The sequence below is a fragment of the Lissotriton vulgaris genome, chromosome 1_2, assembly GCF_964263255.1.
Source record: "Lissotriton vulgaris chromosome 1_2, aLisVul1.2, whole genome shotgun sequence".
NCBI classification, from domain to species: domain Eukaryota; kingdom Metazoa; phylum Chordata; class Amphibia; order Caudata; family Salamandridae; genus Lissotriton; species Lissotriton vulgaris.
This window is the reverse complement of record NC_141686.1, coordinates 184,121,221-184,137,142: the sequence shown is the minus strand read 5'-3', so window position 1 is coordinate 184,137,142 and position 15,922 is coordinate 184,121,221.

The following is a 15,922-nucleotide window of genomic DNA, read 5'->3' as shown; positions in this document are numbered from 1 at the left end:
CTCTCCCGGGGATAAATCCGTGCTGCCATGGGGAAACAATCTTGCCAATTACTGCACCTAGCCTATTTGCCAACATCTTTGAATAGATTTTCAAATCGCTGTTCATTAGGCTTATCGGCCTATACGACCCAGGATTGGTTGCAGGTTTATCTTTTTTCAGAAAGACAATCATAGTTGCCTCTCCCCATGACTCCGGAGGTATCGCACCCTCTTGTATATTTACAGCCAACTCATATAGCTCTTCTTCTATCTCTGGCAAAAATGTTTTGTAAAACTCCAAGGGTATTGAGTCCGGGCCTACTACTTTGCCAGATGGTAAGTCATGAATTGCCGTCTGTATTTCTACTTTATTAAATGCCGTCTCCAATGTCCCTCTGTCCTCGGTCGTTAGTTTCTCTAATCTGACACTCCCAAGATAATTATCTATATCCTCACTAGATGCCATATAGTCAGCTTCATATAGCTTCTGATAGTAGTCTCGAAAGCTAGCACATATACTCTCGGGTGTTGTTGCGACACTTCCATTCTCAGATCTGATCTCAGATATATCCCCCTTTGTAGCAGCCTGCCTTGTTCGAACCGTTAGCGTTCGGCCTATCTGCTCACTATACTCATATTGATCTTTCCTCCAAGCCAAATATTTCCCTGCTGCTATGGACGCAAATAGTTCCCCAACCGCTGCCTTAGCCATAGCAAGCTCGTATGTTATTCTAACAATATCCTGATTCGCCCTAATTGCGCTGCTGAGTTCCGGTTCTAGTCTAGCAACTGTCCTTATTCTCGTTTCTACTTCCTCCCTCTCTGCCTTATTCCGCCTAATCGAGTATCTGATTGTCTCCCCCTTATACCTGCTTTTAGGGTGTCCCATACTACTGCAGGGGGAGCAGAACCTTTGTTTAGTACCAAAAAGTTTCTTATCCAATCTTTCATTAGAGCAGTGTATTCTGAGTCCTGTAACAAAGCTCTTTCAAAAGTCCAATTTGTCATCTTCTTTTGTTGGGCAGCGGTTGTTATATCTAAGATAAGCGGGTTATGGTCGGACATTACCTGGGGTAGTATGCTAATCTTTGCGGTGGATGCTACTGCTGGTGATACCAGAAAATAGTCTAGCCTTGCTAAGACCTTGTGAGGGGCAGAGTAATATGTACTACCGGTCCCTAAATTATTTTGCAGTTCCCATATATCTACTAAGCAATTGTCACACATCAATTGAATCAATGCTCTGTGACTTCTCTTCTTCCGACCGGAGAATTTCCCGGATCATTCTTCCACAGACCATTCAATCCATTCACATTTAAGTCTCCACAGACTATTAATGGCAGAGGCCAGTTGGCTATTTCTAGGTTAACAGAGTCCATAACTTCAGGGTCATCTACAGTGGGAGCATACAATGAGCATAGTGTGAAATTAAAGCTTTGTACCTGGCACTCCACCAAGACCCATCTACCATAGCAATCTGATTTCTCCACCTTCTCTCAACAGTTGCGTGGGCGAAGTCTGGTCTGGTGAAGAACATAAAATCTTTATGTTTCCTCTGCTTTGTTGGCCTAGCCAGATCATAGAGCGCTTCTCTTAAAAGGAAATTCCCAAAGTAATCCAACATTGCTCGAGGATATTGACGTGATTTTTGTGAATGTTTGGATAGCGTCAGAGGAAATCAATAGGTGCGCTGGATTTCTTTGTCCATGTCCCAGGTACCAAGTTCCGGGAAGGCTGATTTCAGCAGATTAATCATGGAGCCCCTGGGGTCATTCTCCTCAAAGCCTTCTGGTATTCCAAGGAACCTCAGATTGTTTCTCCTCGATCTATTTTCATGATCTTCCACTTTCATCATGAGGTCCTTTATGATTCCATCGTGCTCATTCTCCTGTTTTTGCAGCTTGGTTACATCCATTTCCAAATTTTCTGCGCGTGCTTCCACTGATGCCATTCTGTCCGAAATCTCGGTGCAGATGTTGCCGACTTTTTTAATTGCCCCTTGTAGCTTCTCAATAGCAACGTGGTTCCTTTGGGTTTCCTTTTTAATGTCCTTATGAAAAATTTTTATGGAGCTCAGCACTTCACTCAACAGTGGCTCTCCTGGTGTTGCTGAGCTATGTCCATTTCCGGATTGTTTCTGACTTTTTCCTTCTGGCTCATCTAGGGTATCATCATGCTCATGCTCAGTTTCTCCTGGTAGCTTTGGAGTCGGGCTTTTTCATATAAGTTTGGGTCTTGTTATGGCATATTCATTGTTACTGCCAGGATCCGTGGTCTCATCATTGAGTAGATTAGCTTTTCTCCTTTTGTCTCTCGCCCTCTTTTTCTCCCGTTTTTTCTTTGAATTCGAGTTTTGACATGTTTCACTAAGTTTCCTGGTTTCCTTAGGGTCTGGAATTTCAGAGGCCAGTGCTTCTAATATTTGTTCATCATCATTTGTTTCGCTTATTTCGCTTGTTTTGCTTGAGGTAGACATTCCTGTTTCATATATGTCTGAGTCCGAGTCCGTTTTGGAGAGTGCCGTATTACCAGGCTGTGGAACTGGCTCAGGTGGGGATGTTTGCGCGCACAGTAAGGAGGAGGTTTGTGTTTGAGTTGTATTTTTCTCCTCCACGGTGATTTGCTCCACAGACGTGTTTGGTTCGACCCCTCTGATGCCATTCTCAATGCCTGCTTGGTTGCTTTTTTGTTTTGTAGCATCAATAGGCTCACTTGGTCCCTCCTTGGCTACTGGGATGAAGATGTTAGATATCCGGGGCAGAGAGGAGGTCGGGGGCCCAGTATTTTTAGCGGCAGCTTTCAAGTTTTTTTATTGTTTGCAGCCTTTGGGCCTTTTTAGCCATTAATTCCAAATTAGCTTTGTCCGCTATATCGTTTTCCTTCTCTTTGTCTTTCTCTTTATCGTTCTCTTTCTGTTTTTGTTTCGCTTTTTCCTTGTCCTTTTCAGTGTTTTTGCTTTTATTTTTAATTTTACTTTTATCGGTCTCTTCAGGTGTAGCTTTCTCCACAATATTCTCCTTGGCCTTAAATCCTCTGGTTTCAGGCCGTCTTTGTGTGTCCTTGTGTTCCTGTGGGATGTGGCTTTTTATACTCTGTGTAGTTTTTTGTTCTTCCTTGTTCCCTAGGTTTCCCGGACTCTCTGTACTTTCTACCTCTCTGTCTGGGTCTTCAAGATTTTGCGCCCGTGTCTGTATTTCTTGCATATTTCGGGTTGCTGAAGCTCCCTCCTCTTCTCTTCCCCTCTTTCTAGATTAAGCAGTGATGAGTTTTGTGTCGCTGTTCCATTATTTTCAGCCATATCCTTTATCTGCTGTTGCTCAGGTGTTGACGTCCGAAGCTGATCTTGTGGCTGATTTTGACCTTTTGTTTCACCGAGGGGGACCGGCACCCCTCTTTTATTTGATTTTTTATTTATTAGCGATTTTAGAACAGCCCAGGCTTTTTTTTTAGGCACTGTAAAAGATCTGCTGTGGGTTTTGAGGTGGCTTGGGGTTTGAGACCCTGTAGAGTTGCAGGTTTGCTCGGTTATGTGGATTTTAATTCGCAGCTCAATTTTGATCACAGGTTTAATAGAAGTATCTGTGTCATCTAAGCCTACAGTGCGCCGACCCCCCTCAACCCCACAGCTTGCACTGCTTGCACAACCGTTCCTGTTGCTGTAGCTGTAGCTGGGCAGCACTTGCACTCCGGTTCCTGCTGCTGTAGTTGCTGTGGCTGCTGTAATTGCACTTCTTTCATTTAATCTTTTAGTCTTTTATTCCTTTTACATTGTCATATTATCACTTTATTGCTTTCACTTTTCACCACCCTTTACCTCTCTTTGCCTCTCTTTGCCTTTACACTCCTACTTCCCTCTCTTTAGTTTATCTTTTCCTCTCCTGCGGGGGCTATCAGCTGTTGCTGGTTTGTCTGCTATCTACTAGAGCTTCAGTCGTCTCCCTGGCAACACAACACAACACCCAGCACGCAGCCTGAAGCACACGCGGTTTAAAAGCGTGGCTTACAAGTTCGCAGATGACATCCAATGCTGACCGGGAAGGAGGTAACTTTGATGAGGGAGAATGAGGGAGTGTGTGCTGCAACAAGCGCCGTAGAGGAACAAAGGCAAAAACCACGGTGAGCAATAAACAGTGATCAGAAAAAGCAGCGAGGAGCGAGGAGAAAAGCCCGATGTTTAAGCTCCTAGACCGCTAGACGCTGGCACTGACACTGAATCCTTAATTTAGCTACAGTTCCGCTCTGTCCCTCAGACCCCCGTTTTCGATTTGCGCATCACCCAGCAGGTGGCAGTTTAATGCAATACTCACGATTGCTACTATGTCAAAGGCGTGCTCAGAGGGATGTACTTGCCAAGAATGTCGGAGGAATGTCTAAATCGGTAATTGCACAAATTGCTCGAGCTCTCCGCACGTGTTCTCCGCTCTTTGTGGCTTTAGTGACCTCCCTGCCGCTCTTCTCTTCTCTTCGAAAGAAGCAGCCACCGATCCAATTCACTATTCACTTCCCTTTTCTTCTCCTACCGAATTTCCAGCTTTTAGTTTTTTTTTCGAGGGAGGCAAGATGGCGTCAGAGTGAAAGGACGCACCAGCAGCACCCCGTGGGTCTGGTCCTTTCTTATCTCGCTACGATCTCCCCATGTGATTGCTAAGCTAAGCGGAAAGGAGAAGGGCACAAGGGTACAAGCTATATTAAAAAAAACAGCTGGAATCGTGGAGCTGAGCTGAACTGAATCTAACTCAACTGGAGGAAAAAACGCTGTAAAGTCAAGCAATGAGATAAACTGAGAGCTTCAGGAGGAGAAGGGGAAAAAAAACTAAAAGCTGGAAATTCGGTAGGAGAAGAAAAGGGAAGATCTAGATTTAATCTATTGTTTTTTTGCTCACTATGTAACCCCAGTTTGGACCCAGCCATATTCAAATCAGTCTTGACCCTGTTCCTCATGGGAACAATCCAGCCCAACAAACAAGCATCATGAGACCTGTTTCAGGTATTGCCTCTCATTAGACAGGCTAGCTTGAATATAGTGGCACAGCAAACAATCGACCCACATCTGGGCATACCCTTGGACAGTGTGTTGAAGCTTTTCAACCACTCACCCCAGTAACAGATCTGGGTTTAATCCATTGTGCTTTAGCTCACTATGCAACCTCAGTTTGAACCCATTCATATGCAAATCAGGCTTGACGCTGTTCCTCATGGGAACAGTAAAGCCCAAATTGTAGGGCAGATCCTCCTGGACCAAACACAAGCATCCTGGGACCGTTTTTGGGGAATTACCACATATCAACCAGGCTAGCTTGAATCCAGTGACACAGCCAGCAAGGGGCCGTTTGTCTGGGCATACCCTTGGCCACTTAGGGCGAGCATAGCAAACACAATAAGATGAATGGATGGAATGCTGAAACTTTTCAACCACTCACCCCCAGTCACAAATCTGGGTATAATCCATTGTTATGTTGCTCACTATGCCACCACAGTTTGGACACAGCCATATGCAAATCAGCCTTGACCCTGTTTCTCATGGGAACAATCCTGCCCGAACTGCCAGGCCAGGTCCTCCCTGGACTGTAATAAGCCTCCTGAAACCGGTTTAAGGTATCACCCCTCATCAGCCAGGTTACCTTGAATCCAGTGAGCGAGGGACCCACGTCTGAGCATACCCTTGGACACTTAGGCCGAATATAGCAAACACAACAAGATGATGGACCGAGTGCCTAAACGTGGCGGACACGGAAAGGCATTCGGGAATCTCTTGCAGGTGCCCATTGCGGGCCCCCAGGGACTCTGGGGGTGGTGGGTGCACATGGGGGTACCTATGGTACCCCCCTACATTTCAATATACAACGGGCAGGCACCGTGCGGTGCCTGTCACGTTGTGCATTGAAATGCATGACGTGCATTTTTAGCAATGCGGCGGGCGGTGCTTACAGCACCACCCGCCGCAATGTTAAATATGCGGGATGCGCCCGCCAATGTCACAGGCGTATCCTAATGGCCCCCACGGGACCCTGGCCCTTATGGCAGGCGCTCCTTTTTTATGTCAGGATGGCGTGCTGACAAAGTTTGTCCGCCATCCTAATGTGCCCCTAAGTCTTTTTTGGGGACTAAAGATTGACAGGTTCAGGCAATTGATCCTTTTTTAGGGCCGGCTTAATACCACAACAGACGATTTTCCTGAAGAAAAATGTGCAACAGACTTCATGTCTTGGCCTAGACATGATAAAAGACTTGAACATGCCACCGGATCCCGCTCTTACACAATTTGACAAATGACAGCTAATAACACCATATGATGTAAACTCTATAGACACTATGCTGCGTAAGAGTAGACATAACTCATTGAATCACACCTATAGAGGATGGTTTGTGTGACCACCAGACACTAAAATGTGTCAGGATAGATTCCTAAGTAGCATTCAAGGATTTACAGCAAACAGACCTGACATGCGATATGTGCAAAATGAACACTCTGGTGGTAACAACTTACAGCGTTGGGAAGATGTGCCTTGATTGGCCTTAAAACCTCAACACTGTCCCAGGTAAAACAGCAGCTGTCCATTTTATTTAATGACTTAGAATTACAAGATCTTCTATTAGGTTCTCGGAAACCAAGTCAAAAATTCATCATATGTGCTGTCTACATCAAGATACGCTAAATATATCCCAACAAGACGCTGCTAAAAGGCTGTGTGAGATTGACAGTGTCAGCTCAGAACAGGCTCTTGCAGTAGTAGACTAGGACATGACTACCTTGGCATCTAGAGTTTATTCTCTAAGTAACATTGCCTCATCTAAAATGAATGTGCTTCAGCAAAAGTTTTCTGCATTACAACTTGGGCAGTTCCAACTTATGTCAATTATACTGTTGAGCTGGACACTACAAATGTTATGTTCTGACTACATGTCAAGGAGGCACATTAACATCACAAATCTGTTTTATTATTAATTCTGTTTTATTGAAAAGGTACAAAAACAGAGAATACAAACGACTTGGCCTACAACCCAGCTAGCCGGCCCAAAAAAAAAAAAAGATGATGCAGTTTATGCAAAGAAATCAATGACAATAGTAGAGTTTCAAGTATTAAACACAGCAAGCCGCCTACAACCCATCAGGACCGGCCGCGTCTGAAAAACGAAAGGGGTGCCTAGGCGCCACGTGCTAAACCCAGTGATGATTAGTATTAAATCAGTTTGTCAACAAATGAAGGTTCTCACAAACACAGCACATTGCAATAAGGGTCCAGAACAGTAGAATTTCAGAAGCCAACATAAGGAAAAATGGACGATAAAGTACTTCAGACATATTGCAATAGTGAGGCCATTGCCGTGGCTGAAGGACCTGCCAGGAAAAGCAGACAAGTACAAAAACATAACAGCGACACCCAAACTCCCCTTTCCCAACACCCACCTCCCCCCAACTACCCACTCCCCACCCACGTTTCTGGTCCAATATTCCCCTGCACAAGCAAAACCATCCAATGAAGTGTTCCCTAACTCTCCCCCTGTGACAGCCTCAGTAAGCGGAGATACCTGGGACAAGTCACTTCCCTAAACTCAGTTGCAAGTATTGACAAGAAGGGCTTCCACAGTTCTGAATACTTGTCACCTTCCCCCTTCACATTCAGGGACAGCTTTTCCATGATCAAAACATGCCAGAGGTGGTGTAACCAACCTTGAAATGTGGGGAGGTGTGAAGAACGCCAATAGGATAGAATGTTCTGTAACGCTGAACCCAGGGCTATGGCAATCAGTCGGCCCCGGCGCGAGCGCAGTGGGTATGTAATAGGATTGGGCAGTTCTAACAGAACATAAGCGGGGAATCATGGGATGGACGTGTCAAAGTTCGCATCCACCTCATCCAGGCCTAGTTTCCAATACTCTTGCAACCGGCTACAATCCCACAGTAGGTGGACCAGGTTGCCCCTCTCCCCACACCCGCGCCAGCAAGCCACCTCCCATGTGTGGTCGATCTCATAGAGCTTCTCAGGGGGGTAATACCAATACGAAGTGATCTTGATGAGGGTGCCTGTCAAGCCCATATGATATGCGGAGTGTCGCGCATGATAATACACGCCCTCCCAGCCCTTCTCACTAAGCGTGCAAATCTTTTTCCCAGCGCGCTTTTCCCAAGTTGTAGATGTGGGTGTACCGGCCTAAAAGCATGCAATATAGATCTTATATGAGCTTTTTGTCAGTCGTTCTCGTGATCAGCCAGTACTCAAACGGACTGAGTAGCCGATCTGCCCCTTCCCTGGTCTGTCCATTGAGCGCCCAGTGACGAGCCTGGAAGTACCTGTGCCGTTCCAGCTCCGGCAGGCCATACTCTTGTCGAAAGGCGTCAAATGGGAGGAACCCCTCGGCTGAGTACATATGGAATAAAACCCTGCAACCCGCTGGACGCCACCGGCAGATGTATCTAGACCAGGCCCGAAATCGGGGTTATCCAACAGTGGCGTGAGCGGGGATGGAAAAGTCGTGATCTCATGCTTAGTGTTGACAAGATCCCACACCTCCAGCGGGACCCTGGTGAAGTACGAGGTGTAGAGATCAGGGGGTCGGTGCTGCTTTCGAATTAGGGGAACCTCCTGGAGCGGGCGTCCCACTACCACCTGGTCCTGAAAAAGCCAGTGCTTCTCGGATTCCCACCTGCTCCATTCCACTAGTGTCCGCAGCTAGGCAGCCTGATAGTACAGCAGCAAGTCTTGGAGCCCCAGTCCACCCCTTTCAGGGGGCAATGTCGCCAATGTCATTCTCAGCCGTCTGCCGTTCCAGATAAACTGAGCAAGCTTAGATTAAGTCTGGCGAATCCATCCCTCCAGAGACCGCAAAGGTATGGCACGGAACAGGTAGAGGATTTGAGGAAAGATCGTCATCTTGATGGCCACCACTTTGCCTAACCAGGATAGTGGAAGGTGTCGCCATCTACCCAGCTCCATTTGAACAGTCTGGCGAATTCGAGCATAGTTGAGACGGACCGTGTCCTGTAACGGGGCCGCCAACTGAATACTCAGATAAGGTATGCCGTCGGACGCCCAGTGAAAGGGTAAGAGGTCCTGCAAGTGGGCCCGAGTATGGCCCTCCAGCGAGAGGTCCAACTCCACCGATTTATTCATATTGACTTTAAAGCCTGCCGCAGCCGCGAACGAGTCCAGAATAGCGACACAGGCCGGCAGCAACTCTCTCGGAGAGGACAGGGATAAAAGGACATCATCACATATAAGCTGATTTTATGCACGTATGCCCCAAACTTAATCCCCCGGCCCATCGGGGCGCGTCTCATTGCCTGAGCCAACGGCTCCATGAAGAGGTCGATTAGCAGGGGCGACAGGGGGCACCCCTGTCTCTTTCCCCGTTTCTATGGGAAAGCGGGGCGAAGAACAACCATTAACACGAACCGTCGCTGTGGGCCACGTGTAACAATTCAGGATCCAAGTGCGGAATTTGTCTCCTATCCCAGCCTTTACCAAGACCTGCTCTAAGTAAGGCCAGTGGACACGGTTGAATACTTTTTCTGTGTCAATCGTAAGCATCATATATTCTGGGGTCGACCGCGTGGCCAACTCAATAAAATGTAGCGCCCTCTTGGTATTGTCTGCGGTTTGAAATGGGATGAATCCCGCTTGGTCCGAATCTATTAGGCCCGGCATAAGTGGTGCCAGCCGAGCCGCCAATATGCTCGTGAACAGCTTAGGATCTATGTTAAGGAGCAATATGGTGCAATATGCCTCGCACTTTGAGCGATCTTTCCCTGGCTTGGCGATAACAGAGATGGTGGCATCCAGCAAGTCCCTCGGGATTGCAGCCAGATCCGAAAAAGAGTTAAAAGGAGCGGTCTGCAGGTGGGCAACTTGGGAGCAAAACGTCTTGTAGAAGATTGCAATGAAGCCTTCAGGCCCTGGCGCTTTCCCTAATTTGAGCATTGAAATGGCCGCAATAACTTCCTCCGGCCTAATGCAACGCTCCAGTAGTTCAACCTGCTCCTGCGTGAGGGCAGAGAGAGACACAGAGGCCAGGAAGGATTCACCAGTCGCTAGATCAAGCTGGGACCCGGTGTACAGAGAGGTATAGAAGTCACTAAACGCCTCCGCTATCTCAGAATCCTCCGTAGCCGCCCCCTCCTGCATTCTAATCTCATTCACCATGTGGCGCTGCCGGGTTTCTCGGAGTGCGTGACCCAACAGCCGCCCGCATCTATCCCCCCCTGTGTAATACATGTGTTGTATCCTTAAGGCCGCGTATTCCGCCCTACCTTGATTCAGCGCACTTAACTGTTGCCGCACTAGTTTTAGCTGCTTCCAAACTCTAGGTGCCCCCGTCCTTTGACGCATTTGCTCTAACTCCCTCACCTTCTGCGTAAGCTCGTCTCTTTTGACCGCCCTCTCTACATTCTCCCCCACCGAAACCGCTATGAACTCGCCTTGCAATACTGCCTTGAGCGCTGCCCAATGTGTGGCCGGTGAGGTGTCAGAAGTGTCATTATGGAGTAAGTAGTTTTTGATAACCCCTTTAATTTTCTTTACTATGTCTTTTGTAGTGCAGTAGCGTGTCACGCAGTTTCCAGCAGCGCGTGGGCCGCGACACCGGAGGGAAAGAACACACTACGGTTATCGGTGCGTTATCTGATAGTGACGCAGTGCCAATATACAGCGGAAGTCAATGCCTGTAGGGAGGTGGAGGCCATAAAATAGTGCAAGCGCACGTATGTTTGATGAGCATTCGAGTAGTACGAGTATTCCCTAGTGCCAGGGTGAAAGCTGCGCCAGAGGTCCACCATCCCCAACTCCTCCATCCGAGCCAGCCACCCGCTGGAAAGGGTCCCCGCCTGTGTGGAGCGCTGCACCGACCTATCGAGGAGGTTATCAAGCACCAGATTATGGTCCCCACCCACCAAAACGTGCCGGTCAGCTGAGGCAGCCACTTCGCTAAGCGCCAGACGAAAAAACCTCTCCTGACCCTTGTTAGGAGCATAAACAGAGCAAACTGTGAACTCTGACCCACCCGGGGAAAATCGGTAGGAAAGCATCCTCCTTCGTATCTCCGGCCCTTTCTGCAACACCTTCCCCCCGAAGAGCTGGGCCACCAATATCGCAACCCCAGCTGTTTTAGTAGAAGCAGATGAGAAGAACTGATATGGGAAACAACGTGCCTTCATTCTTGGGCAGTCCTTTTGCAGTAGGTTTGTCTCTTGCAGAAGGCATATATCTGCCTTCGAGTGTTCTAAACGGAAGAGAACTGCTGTTAGGGTATGCTCTCAACAGAGGGCTTGTCCATTTACCTCACATTAGGCTAGGCGTGCTTATGCCCCATTTGTTTTCCCCTTAAGACATGTACATTAGGAGTGTGTTTATAACGTTCTTTGGTGCATGAACTAATTCATGTCCTTTGTATTCATGTAGAGATCATGTCCCTCGTTTACTTATTTCCAGCCATTGAATAGTAATTTGACCCCCAAGTTTCCAAGCAGCACCAGTAGCCTCGCACTGGCAAAGCGTCATCCCACATGTAAACGGAAAGCCATTCTTCCTCCGTTTACACGTGTACAAACCCGACCCCACCCTCCAGTGGCTATAAAAGATGGCGCAGAACACGAGTCAGTGCTTGTGTTCATCTTCGGTATCCTGCTCACCTGCAATCCAGCGGCAACGTTCCTCAAGACTTACCCGGTGGCATTCAGACGGCGCTGCTCGGCTGAGGTAGCCTCCGTAGCTCTGGTGTCTTCTTCCTTCCCCGCGACTTCCGGCAATTGCCTCCTTCTCCCTACTCCAACTTGTTCCTTCCAGTCCTCGACCTCCCGTGACCCAGAAAAGAAAAAAAGAACGGTAACGATAGGAGCTCTGAGTTGAGAGGGCAACGATCTTGTAAGTACATTTTAACCTTTTACAAAAAGCAATGCGCATAAGAAAATAAGGTGTACTCAGACTTCAAAGTACATCGCAAAGAACTTGATTACGCAAGAGACTTAAGGAGTCATTAAAGACCACAGTTTGTGAAGAGACTTTGAACACTCCGTACTTGCACCATTTTATGCTGAACTCTGTTATTATTAGGATATGTGCATTATAACTGAACTCTGTTATTATTAGGATATGTGCATTATAACGGAACATTGAAAGCAGTATGATACCATGAATACCTTCTTTGCATATCAGGAATTTCACTGAAAACAAACCGGGTGACAAGAGATGTAAGCAGAGAATTATCTCAATAAGGGTCAGAACTTATATAATGCTGAATGTATAGTTTATGTTCTGTTCTTTGTTTTTTAGTTTCGTTTAGGAAAAAGACTTCTATCCCACTACTTTTACACCCTGACTGGTGAAGTAGAAAACGCCAGATTTGAGAGGTGTATTGTTACCTGTGTTACTGTTAGTGCAATTTGTGCCTGTACTATTGTGAAGTTTGCTGTACAACAATAATGCATGCAGGGGACTAATTGATATTTTCATTCTCTTGTGTTAAAGACATCGCACCACATAGAAGACGTTCCTCATTCGCAAGTTAAAAGGCTGAGTAATAGGAAAAGTCTTGAGAATCCAGAGAAGCAGTGTTCTCTCTTTTGTTATTTTATCCACTTTCCCCTTCCCTTGTACTTCCTTTCCCTACTGCATGTTGCTCTAAGCAGTGCAGTGAGCAGTGCAGTCAGATTGAAGGTGTAAGAGAGGGTGCAAATAATCATCTCATCTTCCGGGCAGAACTAGCTGGATGTGTAGGTAAGTGAGGACTTGACTTCTGCCTTACGTTTGACTGGGTTATTTAGACCCCGGACATTCAGGGAGAGAATTCACAATTCAGTAGCAGGCATGACTTATCACCAACCCTGACCGCTCAATGCTCAGAAGATCTGCCATGGTCGCTGCAAGCCTCCTCCTGAGGCAACAACCATCTCGCCCGTAGTAAAGCCCACTGTGCCTCCCACTAGCCATCCGGTAGCCCATTCCAAAGACCATCATTGGAGACCCATGGACCTGAAACCCCTCCCTCCCCACCCCAAAAGTCCTACCCAACTAAACCTCAAGCAAGCAAAAAATCCCAACCCCTCCAAAAAGTGTCAAACAGTAAAGTGTGTCCTTCATCACTAGACGAATGGTAGAATGTGTCCTCGGGGAATACTAGTCAGAGCATAGAGCTCCACCCTCCCCCCGACAGCTCAGGTAGGATCAAACACACGGGCAACATCATGCCCTAAGTCAGTGCAGGGATCAGCCAGGGTGGGATGCACCTGACCCAGATGAAACAGCCTCTACTGCGGTGGGCTGAACTTCCTTAATCTCTGCCACTGGAGGCTTGCGGGCACGACGCCGCCTGCCTTGTTGCCGCCATCCCGGCCTACGGTCTCCCGGGTCTCCGGTTGGACCGCCATCTTCTTCTATCTCGGGTGGCAGCTCTAGGCCCAGTAGGTTGCAAGCTTCCTTCAGAGATCGGAGTTGGCATAGTACACTGTCTTTTTTAAAAATCAGGCAGAACGGGTGGCCCCAACTATAAGAGATGTCATGCTGCTGTAGGAAAGCCATGACCGGACGGAAACTACTGCGTTTCTGTAGTGTTAGCGCTGAGAGGTCCTGGTATAGAACTGGGGACTGGTCCCTGAAGGACAGAGGGTGCATCTGAAGTGCCCTACGCAGAATTTCTTCTTTTGTGCGGAAATCCTGCACACATGCAGGATGTCTGGAGGAGGAACGGCGGACGGGTGCGGGGGACCAACTCTATGAACTCTATCAATTCGGAGCTCCGACTCCGCTGTATGGCCCAGGATGTGATTAAAGAGGTCTCTGGTGAAACTGAACAAATCCCTGGTGTTTACGGGAGTGATTTTCTAAGTCCTCCACGTGTGACTGGAGATCTACCTGCTGCTCGTGAATCCTCAATATTTCCTGTCTCAGTGCTTCCACTTCGGTTTCACTGCTGTCACTCGTGGACTCCAGGGAGGCCACCCGCTCTCCAATCCCATCAACATCTCTACACAGTTCTTTGATCTCCTCTGTGAACTCCTTTTTCAGGGTGTGGATGTCCACTCTTAGGGTGGTGAAAAGCACTTCCAGGAATGCTTTGGTGATAGGTTCTGCACCCCCTGTCTGCTCCGCCTCCGCGCCGGCCACCTTGGCCGCCATGTCTTTAGGTGGATTGGTCGCCTGGGTCCTGGCAAATAAGTCCTTGACTGTTCTTTCTTTGCGAACCCTCGCCGTGGACATGCCTGCCCGGAGGGTCTATGGCGGTCAGGCACCAGACTCACCAAGGCCCCACGCCTCCAGCCAAGTCCTGTCGACCATCTTCAGAAAGCAAATGGCCGTCCACGGTAGCCAGCAGTTCACAGCCAGGCGCCAGAAGGTCCCAGGGAGAGAGCCGCAATCAACCAGCTCTTCTCAGCTGCCCAGCCACCAACTCTGCCAGTGTGTGGGTCCCCGCTGCTCAGTCTATACCTAGATCAATCGCCAACCTGTTCCGCCGCTCCCCACCACCACCGCTCCTTACCTCCTGCCCCCTCTCTCCGCCTCTGCGTAGGGCCACCACTTCTCCGCACCTCTCCGCTAGGCCCGAGTCCCGAAGTGCAGGAGGCCCTCCAGCCACAGCTCTAGGGCCCGCCTCAGACGTCAGAACTGCGGGACATCCACCGAACCCTCTAGCTCCAAAATGGGCCCCTATCCTTCAAACCCCCCCAACAATCCGGAGCCCAGCTGCCTCCTTTCCTCCTTTGCTAGCGCCACATGGTCGACTGGGCGCCCTTTGTCGATTCTGGACCCCCACGTCCAGCCGTCGGGGTCCCCGGTGTGATCTCCACCACCTGTTTGCTGTGGACACAAGTCAGCTATCTCCCAACACAGGTGCTTCCTGGGCTCTGGTAAACGGCAGGCAACTCCCCGGGGCCAGTACCCCAACTCCAATCCTGCTGCGTCACGTAGCATGTCGTAGGCCTCAGCCCTGGGCCCAGGTCACCTCCCCGGTCTCACCGCCACTGAGGCCTCTCAAATCCCCTGCGCCTCACCGGACTGCTGCGCCTCCGTCCCGGGAGCTGCTCACTGCCTCCAGGCCCCCTCGGAGCCTCACGGATCCGCGCTGTCTGGCGCCAGACCTTTTGCCGTACACAATCCCTATTTGCTGCCTCCGTTGACTCTCTGCTACAACAGGCTGCGACCGGGCCCCCCGGCCCGCTGCCGATCGGGATGCCCCCTCACCTGGGGGCCAACAGGCCATTTCTACCGCTCTGCGGCGCAAGGCTCTCCGTCACAGTCTCTCTCCGCAATCGCTGGAGGGCCCAGGCACACCTGCCCGGCCCTCAACTGCGCGCGATGCCCCACGGTCCGCCGCGGGCTCCACCAGCTGACCTCCTTCACGGCCTCTCCATTCGCACCAGAGCACCAGGCCCTGCTTCACAGCGCTGTGGGGGAGTGGCTCGCTCTTAGCCGGACCCTCTTTCTCGTCCAAACGCCGCTCATCGGCCCACAACCCGACTACGCCAGCTGACCACACTATTTTTACGGCTGGGACCAGGCTCAGGCTAGGGTCAACGGACCAGTGGGCAGCCGAACCAGTGCTTTTAAGTGTCCGTCGGCGGGAGCAGGGGAGCGACACGTCCGTCCATCTTGGCCACGCCCCCCCACAAATCTGTTTTATAAAACATTATCTTCACTACATCTCTCAGAACAACAGAACAACAGATAGCTATGATACAGTAAGATGTTAGATATACAATGTTACATAATGAGAAACTACAGTGATTACCTTTTACACATGCAGAAATAGCATCCTCAGATTGGATAATCCATGGGTACATCCCACTGCCAATCTCAACCTTTTATTTTCAGTACTGTCTACAACACCATCAAGTGGGCAGATATGAAGCGTTAGGTGAAGAGTACATACATGAAGAATGAGAATTTCCATTCATATTCCGGTGTAGGAATAAGGACACTGAAGTTTTTCTCAGCAGCTCACACTGCAAGATTAC